The sequence below is a fragment of the Cebus imitator genome, unplaced genomic scaffold (genome assembly GCF_001604975.1).
Source record: "Cebus imitator isolate Cc_AM_T3 unplaced genomic scaffold, Cebus_imitator-1.0 Scaffold25, whole genome shotgun sequence".
Lineage (NCBI taxonomy): Eukaryota > Metazoa > Chordata > Mammalia > Primates > Cebidae > Cebus > Cebus imitator.
Window position 1 is genome coordinate 3304365 of NW_016107340.1, and position 18619 is coordinate 3322983.

At 39.8% G+C, this 18619-nt stretch overlaps 1 pseudogene across 1 annotated transcript in view; it reads right to left on the reverse strand.

Annotated features, from left to right (window-relative positions):
• Window positions 1-3889: 3889 nt before the first annotated feature.
• LOC108300135 overlaps window positions 3890-18619 on the reverse strand; it is a 20882-nt pseudogene continuing 6152 nt past the window's right edge. The window contains exons 2-3 of the transcript XR_005199145.1: window positions 4929-5191; window positions 3890-4842 (exon numbers count right to left, since the gene is read on the reverse strand). The product of XR_005199145.1 is annotated as a derlin-2-like (transcript). The remainder of the gene's footprint in view (window positions 4843-4928; window positions 5192-18619) is intronic.

The window sequence follows — 18619 nt, forward strand, 5'->3', positions numbered from 1 at the left end:
CCTTTATAGTACCCTGTCCTCTCTCTCTCTCTCTCTCTCTCTCTCTCTCTCTGTGTGTGTGTGTGTGTGTGTGTGTGTGTGTGTGTATTTTCTAGTTATTGTAACAGAAACCATCACAGAATCACAGCTCCTACCTTCCATTATGTCATTCTACTTATTGCTGGCCATTTCCCAATCACGGTAAAACACACACACCTGCACATACACATTAAAGTATGGTATAGATAATAAAATTAAGATTCTTCACATGTACCTCCAAACCTAAAATGCAATAAAAAATTCATTAAAAAATTAAAAAAAAAAGATTCTAAAGCACTTATAACTGCCTTCAATGCAAACTTTCTCAGTACTTTCTACACAAACCACACTGAAACCTCCAAATACTACATTTGCTTATGTGAGGTTTCCAGGCCACTTAATACATGTTCTTTGGGATTCTGACTTTTACTGCAGCAAAAGAATCTCTCTGTAAACTCGTACTTTACCACAAGCCTTTAAAGAATGCCAGATGAAAGCATAACTCTCCTTTTGTTTTGTCACAAAAATCCACATTTCTGGTTACAAATTAAGAAACTATGATCTTAGTACAAAGGCTCTTGCAGATTCCCTGATACAGTCAAACTGTGGTTCTTCAGATGTATAGGTTATATATGGCTGAGTTTTTTGTGGTTTGTAATTCTAAGTTGAATTTTCTCTCTTGCCCTAAATAGTTCTAGATCATCTCCTCTTTTGTTGGTTGGATGTGGTAAGGGTTTACAAATGTTAAAAACATTTGCCATAAAATAAGAACCCCAAATAAAACATGTTTAGGGAGTTAACTGTGTTGCTCCCAAATCATACGAGATAGTTAAGACCAAAAGTAATTGTTTGGTGCATGGCTGAGATCCTCCTTCAGGATGCAGGCTATAAGCATTTGTTTTCTTGATTTCAAGGATTGGGACCTGCTGAGTCTTTCCTTTGGATATGGTCTTGGGCAAAAGGAGCTGTTTTACCCAATGTTATAAACCCTTCCTCACAACAGTCTATAGGCAATGACTCCAAAGTGGGATGTTACAAAACCCACCTCTAATCTTTTTTTGAAATAGGAGATTTCCTTGGCTGCCCTTGCAGGAAGTGTGACAGGGGTGTGGCTCTTTGGCCACCATGAGCTGAAACTCCTTATGGGAAGGGGAGCATGCAGATGGGCAGGTATAGAAACCAGGGAAAGCACTTTTGGGCTCTGGCCCCACAGCAGCATCTAGGGGTGGGTTCTTGTGACTCCTGAAGCCCTGGTGTTACAGTGCTGTTTTAGCTCTGCTGTCCACAGACAGCTTCCTTGTTAACTAGCTCAGTGTCCCCTTGGCACCCAGGCCCTTATCTGGCATCCAGGAAGAATCAGGTTACACATGGACTTGAAGAGTGGAAAATGTAAGGATTTTATTAAGTGTTGGAAGTGGCTTTCAGTGGGATGGATGGGGAGTTAGAAGGGTAATGGAGCAGGAAGATGATCTTTCCTGAAGTTTGGCTGTTCTGTGGCGGAACTCTTACCATCCGCAGCTGGACTCCTCTTGATGTTGATACTCCTCTTCTCCCCTTCTCTGTCATGCAGTTCTTCTGCTCCTTGGCTCTTCTGCTCATTGCCTCATGGAGCCAGAGGTTTGAGGTTAATATGGATACAGGATAGGGAGTATGAAGGGCCAAAAAGGCAACATTTTGGGCACAAAACGGGGAATGCCTATTCCTATTTAGGGCCCCGGGTTTCCAGACTTTAGAGTGGGGCCTTTGCCTTGAACCACACTCTTCTACTCAATATTTCCCTGTCTCATGTCTGTACCACTTTCTCCAATTTGGGTAAGTTATTTGAGCTTTAGAGCTCTCCAAGTAATCAGTTGAGACTTCTGTTGCAACTGTTTTCAGTTTAATTTCTCCCTGTCCTCAACCTCGTTTTCTTTGTTCTCTTAGGCATTGTTCCTGAGAGTAGCTCCAATAAGCCACGTGGATGCAATCATCCAGCTCTTTCTTGTGGAATCCAACCATTGACTATTGACGCCAGGAGTGGTCCTGGGAGGGAGACTCTGAGGATTCTGGAGCTGTATCACCCAACAGCTGGCTAGGAATAAGACTCCTGTCACTGCTGGTAGGTTGAATATGTTTAGCTACTGTCCTGGAATTATTAAAACTCTCATAGGTGATGAATTGATATGGTAATAGGCAGGTGAAATATCTCAGGCCTTGGAAAGGTAGAAGAGAGTAGCAATTACAAGAAAAGGGAATCAGATGGCTCATTCCATCAGTGTATTGGACGATAATAAACAGCTAAGGGACACTAATGATCAATTTAAGGCAAAACATGAAAGTTAGTTTTGGTGGCAAAAAAAAACTTTCCCTACTATTGGGAAGGGAAGAAAAATTTGAAGAGTTAATTATAAGAGTAGTGGATCTCTTAAAAAAGTTGAATTCTCTACCCATGCCAGTCAAGCCTGTTAGGTTAAGGTCAGGACCTGGTTAGGAAGGAGTAAGACCTTGAGACTTGTCATGTTGACATCTGAGCTGAGGCACTAAAAACACCTTAAAACCCCAGGGGTTTTTTTTTTTGTTTTCTCTTTTGAGACAGAGTTTCACTCTTGTTGCTCAGACTAGAGTTCAATGGCATGATCTTGGCTCACTGCAACCTCTGCCCCCCTGGGTTCAAGTGATTTTCCTGCCTCAGCCTCCCAAGTAGCTGAGATTACAGGCAAACACCACCATGCCGTGTTAATTTTGTATTTTTGGTAAGGACAGGGTTTCTCCATGTTGGTCAGGCTGGCCTCAAACTCCCGACCTCAGGTGATCTGCCCGCCTTGGCCTCCCAAAGTGCTGGGGTTACAGGCATGAGCCACCATGCCCGGCCAAAACCCCAGGTTTTTCTGAACTCACTGGTACTGTATTAGTGACCCAGTGTTCTCCACTAAAAATTAGCCTTCTTTGTTGAAAACAGTTCAGAAGTCTTTGTCTTACAAAGTAACATGTACCTTCCTTCACTCAAGATCTACTTCCTCCTTCTCTCCTGGTCACAGAACAAGAAAACAACTAGAGTCAGGAGAACATAATCTGGTCTGGGAATCTCAGGGTCTGCTAATGGAGGAAAGGGCTATTGTAAAACCTAGAAAATATGTACCATCAAGAGTTGGGAGAGGATGGGGACTGGATCTTAAGGATGCTGGATCAAGCAAAGAGAGAATATAAGGTTGGATAAGGGAGAATTTGCTGATGATATAGGACCACCCTCCAGTAATACAGGATATAACATTCTGGCAAGGACCTGAAGATTGGTGCCAATATGTCGTCATTGACTTTCAGAAGCTTAAAAAAATTAATGTTAGAAATTCTAGAACTATCATGCAAATAGTGGAAAGAGATCAAAGGCTTAGAGAAGTGGCTTGCTAGAGTGGATATAGTATATAAGGTCTAAAATACCTACCAGCTGACTATGTTCTGTGGAAGGACCCAGAGGGGTCCTGGCATCACTGAAAAATTCAGTAGTGTCTTTCAGGAGAAGACCAGTGCTAACTTCCTCATAGCAATGGAAATGATTAGCTCCCAACATTAGAAACAAACAAACAAAAAACAGGTGGTGGCATTTAATGGTCAGAAATTGTGAGTGTAATTATTATTATTATTATTTTACAGTCAGAGAAAAATGGAGTTCAGTTTTATTTTGTCCTCTCTGAAACTTCCATTTACACCATGACCTCATCTATCAAGAAGAGGAGGAAAAAGCCCTGCCTTATACCATAAAAATCAAGTACTCATGTACTTGTTACAGGTGGCAGGATATCCAGTTTTTTTGGCTCCAAGAAATTATACTTTCAGTACCAGTGTAGTGAGGAACCACTGGCAAACTGCTGGAAATGTCTTCTGGATTAGCCAGTGTGCCATTTCATAAACTGCTCCTGGAGTTAAAATCTGCCAAGTTGTCAAGTGTCCACACATTTGCAAACAGGGATAAAATAATCCCAGTGAGTATCACTGAGTCCTTCCCAGCTGGGTCTCCTTATTGGCACTGCTGCTTTAACCTTCGAGGCGCTGGCTCTCACCCCAAGTGAAGCCTCCTGGCTGTTCTTCAGGTAGTGGATTGTAATCTGGATCCTCATCTGGTGTATCAAAAATAGCTTTCAACATAGATGGTGTTTTCAGAATTCTTATTCCACTAGGCTGATTGGGAAATACATCTTCCAAGAAAAAATATATGTGTCCAACTGCAATACCCGAAAGGTCCACAATGATTGAGTTCCACAACAAGAAAAACCCCATGAGCATTCAGGGCAGAAAGGGAGCCTGGAAGTTGAGAGGGCTGAAGAAGTTCATACGGACATAGGGGTTCCTTCGGCACCACACGTAGACGAGTATTATTGCAAAGGCCTGGCCCAAGAAAACTAAGCTCACAAACCAAAAAAGATTAAGAATCCACCAAAAAGGAACATAAATACAAAGTCTGCTGTCCGACCTCAGAAAGAGCCTTCTTCCAGCATTCGACAGTAACCATATGGAAAAATCATGTTAAAAAAATTGAATCCATCTGGCCCCAAAAATAAGAAAATGGTGATTAATCTCCATATTTGAAAGTGTTTAAAGATAAATTCGGGACTAAAGTACAACTGAAAAGGTGTGATCAATTCCAACTGCACGGCTGCGGTGGTGAGGATGCAGGCAGTGGTGTAGGCGTGGCTGACCGGTGGGAGCTGCAAGTACTCCAGCCGCAGGCTCTGGTACCCATCTCCCCACCGTCGCCTGCCCCCCCACCTTCCCCTTTTGCCAGCGGGCCCCCAGCAGCGGAGCGGGCCTAAAGCACCACCCCTCCCTCCCCGTTTAACCTTCCCGTGGCTGCCCAATGAGCGTCACCCAACTGCTTGGCGCTCATTGGGCAGCCACCGGAAGGTTAAATGCCGCCCTAAGGCAGGCACACCCGCCAATCGCGGGTTGCGTCGCTCCAGCGCCACGGCCTGGCTTCCCCACCAGCCAACGTCCGGGAAAAATGAGTAAGTATCAGTTCCTTCTGCCAGTCCCCGCCGGCCACAGATGACTTTCCCGCCCGGCCCCGTTCTGTCACTAATTGAGGTGTCCCCAACCAGCCAATCAGGAGCGCGAGAGCATCCTGCGTTTGCTTTCCTTCGCCGAGGTGCTTATTAGTCGGAATGTCGGGGAGCCAACCGCGCCGTCTGTCCTTGGCACGCTAACGGCGGTTTAGAGGAGGTGGTGGGAAGCTTGTGTGTGCTCGAATTCGTCACCCTCATGGTCACTCCAGTAACTGCTGCGGGGCAGCATTTTCTCTAGGAGGAGCGGGGACTGGTGGAACTGGTTTAGGCGTCAAGGCGTCATCGCGGGGGGAGTCTAGCGGCCTGCTGGGTAGGCCTCCCCGCTGAGTGTAATTATTCTAATGGACTGTCAGCCAGGGGCCTGGTCAGTGAAGAGCTTTGAAGATGGCCAGCAGAACACATATCCTTAGGGCAGCCAACAAGGCATCACCCAATGTGTGCAATTAAAGGAAATCCAGGTGGGGCCAGGCGCAGTGGCTCACACCTGTAATCCCAGCACTTTGGGAGGCTGAGGCAGGTGGATCATTTGGGGCCAGGAGTTTGAGATCAGCCTGGCCAACATGGTGAAACTCTGTACTAAAAATACAAAAATTAGCATGGTGTGGTGGCCGGCACCTGTAATTCCAGCTACTCGTGAGGCTGAGGCAGGAGAATGGCTTGAACATGGGAGGTAGAGGTTGTGGTGAGCCGAGATTATGCCACTGCATTGCAACCTGGGCGACAGAGTGAGACTTTGTCTTAAACAACAACAAAAAGGAGTCAAGGTGGAATGCTCAGGAGCTTGAGGAAGCTGTCAAAATAAAATGATCCACCTGCCTCAGCCTCCCAAAGTGCTGGGATTACAGGTGTGAACCACTGCGCCTGGCCCCACCTTGATTTCCTTTGATTGCACACATTGGGTGATGCCTTGTTGGCTGCCCTAAGGATATGTGTTCTGTTAACCATCTTCAAAGCTCTTCACTGACAGTCTTTTAGAATAATTACACTCAGTAGCGAGTGTCACAATAAAAGGTCATGTTGTTTTGCTCTATTTTCAAACTGAAGCCGATTTTCTGACTCAGAAGTCATTGACTGTGAGACAGACTGGGTCCCGTTAAGAAAGGGACCTATGACAATTTACTTGGGTAAACATATAACAGGGGAGAGAAAAAACTCATTTGCCCGACACGAATATGGGATTTAACATTCATACCCAGGGACCTAAAGTGTCATCATGGCGTCTGTGTTAGAGGACATAGAGAAGCCAAGTAATAAGTGGAGTCCTATCATAGGTCTGGTTCACACAGTGGAACTACATACCCACCCACTGGTATTTTCATCAGTCCCCAAGTGTACAAGTGGAGTGGACACACAATGTAATTGTAAGAACCCTAGTTCTGAGGCCTTGGACTCAATATTGGGTAAGAATTATTTAAGCTCCAGACTAAGTAGAAGCCGCTGAAACTGTCCACATTCAACAATATCATGTCAAAAGCAATATTGTAGTTCAAGAAGAAAGGTAGAGATTAGTGCGATCTTAAAGACTTAAAGTTATCTGTGGTAGAAACAGATATCCCATGAAATTTCTGGCAAGCCCAACTAGCAAAATCACTGACTTTCCCAGGGTTCTGGAACAAGGTCGTCCCTTTTGCAGCAGTGTATTATACACCTTTTCGAAACATCTGATATGCTACTTTGTTCTGAGACAGAACATCTGACCATGGGATATCAAGTGACCTTGTGGCCAGAGCTGTCCATCATAAGCTGAGTTTTAATCAACTCACAAAGTCAGAAGATTAGGCGATCCAAGCAGCATTCCATCCCACAGTGAGAATGTACATCCAGGACTGGACTTGTGGAGGGCTGTACAGCACAATAAGCTGCAAGTGCAGGTAGCCAGACTTTTGTGTTATTCACCACAGTTGCACTTGTACTTTTGCCTTAGCTCCCATCTGTAGCTTTTTGACCAGCTTATGGATAAGAAAAAAAGGCTAAGCTTAGTTTATGGGTGGGTATACTCCATGTTTAAGTACAAACTGAAAATGAACTGCTGCTTTATGACAATCCCACTCAATGGGGCCTTGAAAGAGAGCAATGAGTAAACATTTTCTCATGGGCAGAGTTTTAGGCATTGTACCAGGACATATACTTTGCATGGAAAGAAAAATTGCCTAAGATAAGAATATACAGGAATTTCTGAGCAGTGGAAATTAGCTTGACTGCTTGGTCACAGATTGGAAAGAAAAAAATGGAAACCTTGGTGACAAGGAGATCTGAGGAAGAGGCATGTGATGGATTTACAGGAGTTAAGTACAAATTTGAAAAGTTTTAATGTGATTATTAATGACTACCAGAAAGCATTTACCATGAAAACAGCACTGAACTCAGGTGGACAGAATGGCTCTGCTGCTGGCTGACATGTGTCAGCCAGCCTCTGTCTTCAGCTACCACGGTGCTGTCATGAGCTCATGAACAGACTATCCATAGTGTCAAGGATAAAAACTACTCATGGGTCCTACCAACATCATGGACTGATAATCACTATGGCTAACCACCACTGCTATCGGATATTCATCTAGCCGGTATCAGAGAACAATACTAAAGCCTGATAGGATGTCCTTTTTCAAGGAGACTAACCCGTCACTTGGTGCCAAGTTGATTACATCCTCGAAGAGGCAGCAATTCATTACAGGAATCAGCAAATTTTCTAGGTATAGGTTTTTATTTGCCAATTGTGGAGCCTCAACCATCTCCAGTATCTGAGGCTTTGCAGAATGCTTGATCCATAGACATGGTATCCCACTTGACATTTTATCAGACTAAGGACCACTTTAAAGCAAAAAAAAAAAAAAAAAAAAAAAAAAGGCAGTGGACGTATCATAATTAGGTACATTTTTCCTGTAACAAACCATACCACCAAAAGCTGCCAGTCTTATAGCAGTGTTGGAACTGCTTTTTGAAGGCATAGAGGCACAGGTTTGGAGATAACACTGCAAAGATGGGGTGCTATTCTCCAACCTGCAGGATGCATCCTAAATCAGTGATCATTATCTAATGTTGTGTCCCTAATACACAGAAATACAGTGTAAGAGTAGCCTCTTTTGCTATTACTCCTAAAGACTCACATGAAGAATTTGTGCTTCTGACTGCATCAATGAGCTCTGCAGTTCTGTCTAGCATTTCTGTTAACAGATGATGAGTGCTTTTACTAGCAAGATTTTAAGCTCTATTTGCTTCTCAGTCAACCAGCACTTGAGATTTTATGTATGAAAAGACCAGAAAAAAGAGTCACCATTCTGGCTCAGATAATGGACCCTGATCATTACCAGTATGTAGCACAGCCATTACCTGTTGGGGCAGGCGAGAATACATCTGGCAGCCAGGTAATCCACTGAGATACTCCCTACCCAATATCCCACACAGTTCAAAAATTAGCAGTAAAAATTTTATGTTTACACAATTGGCTGGGGACTTTAATATTCAAAAATTTTTAAAATGTAGACTGTCATAAGAAAAGGTATTTTTTTATGTCTTCATCATTCTTGCCTTTAAATCTGGAAGACAAGATACTAAAAAGATAACAGATGGCAGAGACCCAGAGGCTTAGTTCTTAAATACATTTGTGCCACAGTTTCACTGGCTTTCCTTTCTCTACAGTGTGGATAAGCAGTAACCAAAACAAAGGAACAAAACCATAAGAAATCCATAGATAAGTAGAGAGTTTTCTGGCCTTTCCATGTGGGAGAGATGAGAGTTGATGAAAAAGCACACAAAACAAAGCAAGCTTTGTGGCTTATTTCCTACAGATATCTGAGAGCAACCTTCTGCCAGGATTTGCCCTGCCCACAGGCGTTAGCATGGACTTGATGATTGCAATGCGGCTTTCACTTTCTCGATTTTCCAGAGCTCACACTCCTCAAATTAAAAAAAAATAAGATAGAAGTATAATTGGCGACCATAGAGCTCATGATTCAAATTAGACCTAATTATTTGAAAATATATCTTTCTCTGCCTTTTTTTTTTTTTTTTTTGCTCAAATTATTTTAATCTCAGTCAAGCAAAGTGTGCATGGTGTTTTCTGCCATGTCAAGAAAACAAAAAACAACCAACAAATACAGTCCTGTTGAAAAATACTAATCATTGTATGTAAGAGAAATTTAGCCTCTTTTTATTTTACTGTTAAAATCTAAGTTTTGTGGAAATTCTGACACTCATTTTATAAGACTAAAATAAATGGAGAATGTTGCTAGTCTCATTTATTGTTGAATCCTCACACTAGGAAAGACCGGAGGCTCTGAGGGAAAGTTCATGCTGTTTTATAGCCATGTTGCTAAGGTGATTTAGTGGGATGAAAACACTGGCAACTCTCCATTAATTTGTTTACAAAAGAATATGAATGAGTTTCACCTCCTACAGTCAGGAGCCCTTCAGCTTCTACTTAACTCTAGCCAACCATGAACCAGCTAGCAAATTAAGTAAAAATTCCTTCAGTTATTGTTAAGGTACAATTACTCTCAGCAGAAACATATATAATCTGTTAAATAGTCCCAATTAACTATTTAGAGCACAAAGTGAAAAACAATATATGTGAAACTAAGTGAGGAAAAGATAATTTGATTCCAAAATGAAATTTATCTTGTTTTTCAGAGTAACCATCTTATCTCTCAGCAAGTCAGAATGGTTGAGAAAAACAGGCGGCCTGCCTTTTGCAAGTGTGTGATTGTGTAGAGTAATATGTTTGTATTTAATCATTATTTAATACAATGTGGCTTTTTGGACTGGGGATTGGGGAAAGGGGCAGAGAGGGTGATAGCTGACTTTGTATGAATAATACCAAGGAAATGCAGTAAGGGTCTAGATGTTTTCATGCTAAATGACACCATATTGCTTTGTAAATCTCTTCTGAAACCCCAGGCATGATTTTTTACTGCATCAGAAGCAAGACTAATCATGGAGCACTGATTCTACTTTATGGGACACCTGACAAAAATACTACAGTGTATTGGGCTCCTAGGATGAACAAGAAATAAAATTCTTATCACGTTATAAGAGAACATGATTACAACAGGCCATCAGAGAAGTTGTTAGGGATTCTGGTGATCAATTGCCTAGGTCTACTACTTTCTACTTCATGATATAGGAGCAAATAACTTAACCTCTATGTCCTGTATCATTCTCTGTAAAAGAATAATAAAAGTAACTTTATCAAAAATTAGCAGATTTAACCTGTATTATGTCAGTATTTATTATTTTTAGTATATATAGTTTGAATTCCTTAATTAGTATATAGAGAATAAGTTTAAATTTCAGGGCCAGAGAGTCTGTTTCTTAATATGAGAAACAGGCATTTTGTATGGGTTTGACACAAATACTTACCAAGATCTTCTATTCCCTATCTCTTTAAATTCACTAAAAGAATCCCATAATTTGACTATAGATTGACTTCTCAAATTATTTGGTCTGCTGGAAGTGAACAGTATTGTCCACAGTAGGTTAAAAACCTAGAAATATCCTAACATAACATGACCACTTTTCCTGTTCTTTCATCTAAAATATATATCTATCTATATATGTTTTTTGGGTTTTTGTTGATTTATATTTTTTAGAAAGGGTTTCATTTTGTTGCCCAGGCTGGTGTGCAATGGCACAATCTCAGCTCACTGTAGCCTCAACTTCCTGGGCTCAGGTGACCTTCCCACCTCAGCCTTCCAAGTAGCTGGGATTATAGGCGTGCACCACCACACATGGCTGATTTTTTGTAGTTCTCATACAGATGGGGTTTCAACCTGGGTTGGTCTCGAACTCCTTGGCTTAAGTGATCCTCCCAAAGTGCTAGGATTATAAGCATAAGCTACAGGTTCAGGCTGCATCTAAGATATTTTAATTGAGGAAAATAATATGGATTTATAGAATCTTAGGGTTGAAAGGACTCTTGAAAGGCAAAGTTCACCCAATACAGGTGCCCTCATTCCGTCACATATTTATTATGCTAATTATTGGGCACTCCTTAAGGGCAAAAACTGTGTCTTATTTTAAGTCTGGATTACCATTGATATAGTGCCTGCACGGGGCCAATGCTTCTTTGGAATGGAATTCATTTATTTGTTCATTAAGCATATATTGAGTATCTAATAAATCCCAACACTTGGATAAGCTATGGAGTTATAAAGGTAGATAGTACAGAGTTTCTGCTCTTTAGGAGCTCACTATATTGGAGTGTTGTGCAAACTAAATATTATGCAGTAGGAGCTAGTTGAGATTGATCTACAGAGTGTTGTAGGTTGTACATGAACTGCAGTGTTCTCTTTATACTTTTGGAAGGGGGTATTATTCCCTGGGTCTCACACTTGCTCTCCAACAGTCTGACTTTTACCCTAGCAATGACCAGCTCTATAGGATAATAGTGGGTAATATCTAAGTATGGCCTGTCATGTAATAGGGAAACTGCCAGGCCTTTTAACATTTCCTTGTCTTTTGGAGACTTGAGATGTCTATCTTACAGTGATAACAAGGGTCAAAATAGGGGCTGGACCAGAAAGACAAGGCTGTCTCGTGAATGAATGATTCATTGATTTTTTTTTTTTTTTTTTTTTTTTTTTTTTTTTGAGACTGAGTCTCACTCTGTTGCCCAGGCTGGAGTGCGGTGGCATGATCTTGGTTCACTGCAACCTCTGCCTCCCAGGTTCAAGCAATTCTCCTGCCTCAGCCTCCCAAGTAGCTGGGACTACAGGTGCATGCCACCACACCTAGCAAATTTTCTCTATTTTTAGTAGAGACGGGGTTTTACCACATTAGCCAGGATGATCTTGATCTCTTGACCTCGTGATCCCATTGCTTCAGCCTCCCAAAGTGCTGGGATTACAGGCATGAACCACTGCGCACTGCCGATTTGTTGATGTTTTAATTAATTGAAAGCCTGAAACAGTGAGCCTCAGAGAACTCTCCCTCACTCCAGCTAAGTTGTCTTCCAGGAAGTGCCTGAACACCAGGAAGCTCACTCCTGGGTAAGACAGCCTTTACATTGTCAAGATTCTTATGTTGAATCTTATCTACCTCCTTGTAATTACCAATCATTAGTGCCAATTCTGCCATCTGGAACAAGATATAAAATTAAGCATTCTACCATGTAACAGGCATTTGAACAAAAGAGAATTCCTAAAATCATTATGATACCACATCATCTTATCTTTTGGTTAAATATTTCCAGTTCCTTCAAGCATCCCTCTTATCACAATTCCTCAGACTTCTTTCTTTTAGTGCTCCAATTTGTCAGTGATCCTCTTAAAATATGGAACTTGGGACTGGACACGAGCTCCACACCACATTAAAATAATCTTCCCAGGAGGCATAGGTTACATCATGCAGAACAGAAAATAGATTGCAGAAACTGAGCATGGAATTACTTTGCTACCTGTAAAGCCCTTTTACAGATGTACAGTGTAACTAACACTATAGATTTTCTTTTTCTTTTTTTTTGAGACGGATTCTCGCCCTGTCGCCCAGGCTGGAGTGCAGTGGCGCAATCTTGGCTCACTGCAACCTCCGCCTCCCGGGTTCAAGTGATTCTCCTGCCTCAGCCCCCACCCCAAGTAGCTGGGACTAGAGGTGTGCACCACCATGCCGAGCTAATTTTTGTGTTTTTAGTAGAGACAGGATTTCACCATGTTGGCCAGGGTGGTCTCAATCTCCTGATCTCGTGATTCACCCACCTTGGCCTCCCAAAGGGCTGGGATTACAGGCATGAGGCACTGTGCCCGGCCTCTCTGGTTTTTTTTTTTGTTTGTTTGTTTGTTTGTTTTTTTTGTTTTTAATTACATACATCAAAAAGGTTAAATGGCTTTGTTCAGAGCCAGTGGCTCAACAGTACCTATAAGAATAAAAGGCAACCTTAGTTGTTTCTTAATTAAGACTGTTGTGGCATAAGGAGTACTTGGAAATTGATTTGGCAGCCTAAATTAACCTGCATGACTGTAACAATTATCTGCAATTTACTTTTTTGAGAAGCTAAGCAAGTATTGATTCATTTCTGTAGACTCCTATGAGTAATCACATTCAAAGTAAACAACATAAATTATTAAGAACCTCTTTTTGCTTGGTAACTAACTTCATGCTGAAAGAGCAAATGTCAAAATATATTAGAAGAAATGGTCTGAATCAATTTTTTTGTTAACTAAGAAAATCTCACCAAAACTAACTTGTAAGTACATATCTTAGTTTCTGTATTGCTTTTCAGAAAATCACATTGTGTTATAAGGAAACCAAGGAATCATCTAACTTAATCCAAACAGAACTATGTGGCAGTAGTAAAGATTTTATGATAGTGAAATCTGGATATTTAACAACCTAATTGATTTTTGTATCAACTAGTGATTATTTTTTAAGCTGGAGTAATTAAATCTCTTAATACTCAGACATCACTCAATATAATTGTGATTAAGTTGTATTTAAGAACCAACTCTAATTCACTGTAACTAAGAAGAGGATGAGGGGACACAACAATAGGTAATGGTTCATTCTTTCTGTAGGTAATATGCCAGTAGTATATGCAGTTTAGTGTTAAATTTGCTGACCTCTAACAACATGTTGAAAAGGCTTGTTATGAGAAGAAATGGTGGCAGTGTTTGGTGATGAGATAAGTTAGGGTTTTAAGTTCTTTTTCTTTGTACTTTTTCGTATCACCTATTTTTTAAATTGAACCTATATTATTTGTAATTTGAAAAATTATATGCGTTAATATTTTACAGAAATATATTTTCTGTTTCTTACTCCACAATAAAGAGAAAACTAAGAGGTCACGAAATGGCTTTCTGTTAAAAATCTAAGTAGACTATAGTTTACTTAATACTACTTTCTTTCTTGTGTATTCAACCTGTATTCTTCCTCTGGCCTGGGGTATAAGGTGCCAGTGCCTATCATGCAACTAGAGCCTTTGCTTTGCCTTTTCCTACCCACATCCACATCCCCTGCATTGTTCATCGCTCCTTACACATCACAGAGCTGATGAAGGGGCATCAGGCTGCTCACAAGCCTGGTGCCAGATACTCAGGTTTCTAATCCATGGTGGTAAGAGAGTAGCTATAGAGGTAGAATTTTGGCAGATTTTACTGTTTTGGCAGATTTTATTGTTTCTTTTTCACATCTGTATATTCTAGTATTTCTGTATGGGAATATTATTTAATTTAAAAATAGGTAGAAATTCTATAAAATATGTAAGTACAAATAGTTTATATTACTTATAAATGACTTGTAAAATAGGTTCAATTTTATTTTCTGCGATATAGGAAGGATGTAAAAATTTTAGAAGAGATTGAGATTAGTGATTTGCCTGTGACTACTTAGCAAGGAAACAGAGGAACTCTAAAATAATTATCTTTTTTGAAGTGTTCATTGAATTTTTTTGTTTTTTGTATTTAGCCTTGAAAAGCTGAGGCAAGTTAGTAAAAAATAAAAAGAGAAAGCCTGGAACCATTTAGCATTTAAGAATAAAATACGTTATATGATGGCTTTTATTTTCCTCAGTAGCCAACATTTGCTCATTTTTCTCTACTTTAAGAAACAACCAATGTAAAATTGCTTCTGAAGACCTGAATTTGGAACAGGAAGATTTGAGGGATACAAACTTGTTTTGCAAATGTATAATATAAATGGAATAAAGCTGATATTGATAAAGCTCAGGATAAGAAAATCCAGAAGAATAAGAATGACTTAAAATAAATCACTTGTCCTGTGGAATATTGCATTTTGATTTTTAAGTCAATCTGAATTTTTTAAAAACAGCTAAGTTGAGCCTATTTACATGTACTAATTTGATGGATATTTGATTTTTTAATCTGCAGATAATAATTTATAACATCATATTTACTGGGTATATCTTTCATTCAGTAGTGTTACTGAAACACCAGGGGTTTGGTCTAGGTCCCGCTGCTTACTGCACAGAAAGCTAGTCACTGAGATGAGTACTGCCAGGGAAGAAGGATTTAATGGGGTTATGCAGCTAAGGAGCTGAGAGATCAATCTCAAATCCATCTCTCTGACTAATTAAAAATAGGAGTTTATATAGCAGGGAAGAATTGCAACTACATGCAGGAGGACAGGAATTGGGGAGTGGTAAGGAAGGGGAGTTGGTCAACAGGAAGCAGGTGGTCACTTAGGCAGTCATGATGAGTGAGGGGTCTGTGGGCTCATTGTTCAGATAAGGTGATCCCGTAAGTGTGTCAGTTTCTTGATACTATTTGGGAGGGCTGTGGTTAGTTTCCAGAGAAAGGAACTTAGATAAATCTAACTCTCAAGTTTTGAGACTGAGAGGGTTAAATTCTATGTTTATTCAAAAGAAACCATAAACATCAGTTCTATGGGACAATTGGATTGGTTTCAAGCAGTCTATTTTCTTTGCTTTTTAAATTAAATGTTTTGTTTTATTTTGGAATACTTTTTGTGTTTAGAAAGATTTGTATTTTTAAAAAGTATTACCTTATTTTAATACTTTCATTTAATGTTCTTAGTCTTTAGTTAGACTTTACTCTGTTACCCTTAAATGATTTCATTTTATTTCTGCAAATAGAATATGCAGTCAATGAGCATATTCTATTTTCACTGTTTTATTTCTCTTTTTGTGTTACTTTGATTTTGATAGAGCATATAATATTTACATACTAATTTTTCTCTCTCATTCTCACCTGTTACAGTCATAGATCTATAATTATGTTTAATCATCTTTACCAGTTATTTCATTGGTTTCCCTAATATCTCTTTGTTAAATTAAATTCATCCTTTAGTAGATTACCAGGAATGACTCCTGGGTGTCTGTAATATCTGAAAAACAGCGTGCCTGGATATAAGATCTTTACCTTACATTTCTCCCTTTAAGTTAATAAGTAGTGCTATTGCACTGTTTACTTGCTTTGACTGTTGCTAACAAGAAGTGTGATACCAACCTGATTTTCTTTCCTTTGTAAATGACTTTTAGATTTTGCTTGGAAACCCAGAAGGATCTTTTCATTTAAATTTCAGTAATTTTACTAGAATATGTCTCACAGTTACCTTTCTGGATTGGTTTTTTTCTTTAAATGAAAGATAAATCCATTCAATATATAGATCTGTGCCTTCCTCTATTTCAGATAATATTTGAACTTTTATTGAATTATAGTTTTAAAGATCAGTTTCCACCCATTGGAAACTGGGTTGCTAAAGGACAGGGTAAGGAGGAACTTTCAGTCTACTTTTTGAGTTTTGTGCTGTATGTGACTTATTCAAAAATAATCAGTGAAAAAGATGAAACCCTCGTTTAATACCCTGAATATGCTTTACTGTCTTTCTTTTCTTTTTTCTTCCTTCCTTCCTTCCTTTCTCCCTCCCTCCCTCCCTTTCTTCCTCCCTCCCTTCCTTCCTTCTTCCTTTCTTCCTTCCTTTCTTTCGGACTCTCACTCTGTTGCTCAGGCTGCAGTGCAGTGTCATAATCTCGATTTACTGCAACCCTGCCTCCTGGATTCAAGCAGTTCTCCTGCCTCAGCCTCCCAAGTAGTAGGGATTACAGGCACCCACCGCCACACCTGGCTAATTTTTGTATTTTTAGTAGAGATGGGGTTTCACAATGTCAGCCAGGCTGGTCTTAAACTCCTGACCTCAGATGATCCACTGGCCTCAGCCCCCCAGAGTGCTGGAATTACAGGTGGGAGGCAGCATGCCTGGCCACTTTGCTATGTTTGTCACTTGTTAATAGAAATAAATTGAAATACTAAAAATACCTGGATGTGCTGTGTAAAGCAATTTAATGAAAGTAGGTGTTAAGGTCACTTTTAAAGCTGTTACTCAATGCTGTGCTTCTGAATATTCAGAAAATAAATTGGTTTATTGGTTTAGTATCAAAAAAAAGTTCTGCTGCTTCTGATAAGCTGGTTTGCTTTCAACGTGGATATACTAAACTATGGTATCATCATGTTTCACTCCTTTGGCAATTAAAAGCTGTAGTTCCAAGCTAGTCTGAGCTATTCTTATATTATTAAAGTAACACTAAATCTTTGTGTTCCTTTTTTTTAACTTAAGTTCAGGCATATATGTGCAGGTTTGTTACCTAGGTAAAAGTGTGTTATGGGGGTTTGTTGTACACATTATTTCATCACCCATGTTTTTAGCCTAGTATCCATTAGTTATTTTTTCTGATCTTCTTCCTCTGCCTCCTCCAAACCTCCACCCTCCAGTAGGCCCTGTGTGTTGTTTCTCTCTATGTGTCCATGTGTTCTCATCATTTAGCTCCCACTTATAAGTGAGAACATGCAGTATTTGGCTTTCTGTTCCTGTGTTAGGACATGATCTTATTCTTTTTTATAGCTGCATAGTAGTCCATGGAGTATATGTACCACATTTTCTTTATCTATTCTAATATTGATGGGCATTTAGGTTGATTCCCTGTCTTTGCTATTGTGAATAGTGCTGCAATGAACATTAGTGTACATGTGTCATTATAATGGAATGATCTATATTCCTTTGGATATGTACCCAGTAATGGGATTGCTGGGTCAAATGGTATTTCTGTCTTTAGGTCTTTGAAGAATTGCTACACTATGTTCCACAATGGTTGAGCTAATTTACACTCCCATGAACAGTATAAAAGCATTCCTTTTTCTCCACAACCTCGCCAGCATCTGCTATCATATTTTTTTATTTTTTAGTAATAGCCATTCTGACTGGCATGATATGGTATCTCATTGTGGTTTTGATTTTTCATTTCTATAATGATCAGTGATGTTGAGCTTTTTTTCATGATTTTTGGCTCCATGAACATCTTCTTTTGAGAAGTGTCTGTGCATGTCCTTTATCTACTCTTTAATCGCATTTTTGTTTTTTTCTGGTGAAATGTTTAAGTTCCTTATAGATGCTGGATATTAGACCTATTTTGTATGCACAGTTTGCAAAAATGTAGGTTGTCTGTTTATTCTGTTGATAATTTGTTTTGCTGTGTAGAAGCTATTTAGTTTAATTAGATCTCATTTGTCAATTTTTGCTTTTGTTGCAATTGCTTTTGGTGTCTTTGTCATGAAATCTTTGCCTGTATCCATGTCCTGAGCTGTATTGCCTAGATTGTCTTCCAGGGTTTTTATTGTTTTGGGTTTTACATTTAAATCTTTAACCCATTTTGAGTTGATTAAAAAAAAAATTTTTTTTGATGATTTAATTGGAATTCTGTTTTAAATTTATTTTATTGCATTTTAGGTTTTGGGGTACATGTGAAGAACATGCAAGATTGTTGCATAGGTACACACGTGGCAGTGTGATTTCCTGCCTTCCTCCCCATCACCTATATCTGGCATTTAACCCATGCTATCTCTCCCCAACTCCCCACCCCCCACTGACCCTCCCCTATTTCCCCCAACAGACCCAAGTATGTAGTGCTCCCCACCCTGTGTCCATGTGTTCTCATTGTTCAACACCCACCTGTGAGTGAGAACATGCAGTGTTTGATCTTCTGCTCTTGTGTCAGTTTGCTGAGAATGATGCTTTCCAGGTTCATCCATGTCCCTACAAAGGACACAAACTCATCGTTTTTGATGGCTGCATAATATTCCATGGTGTATATGTGCCACATTTTC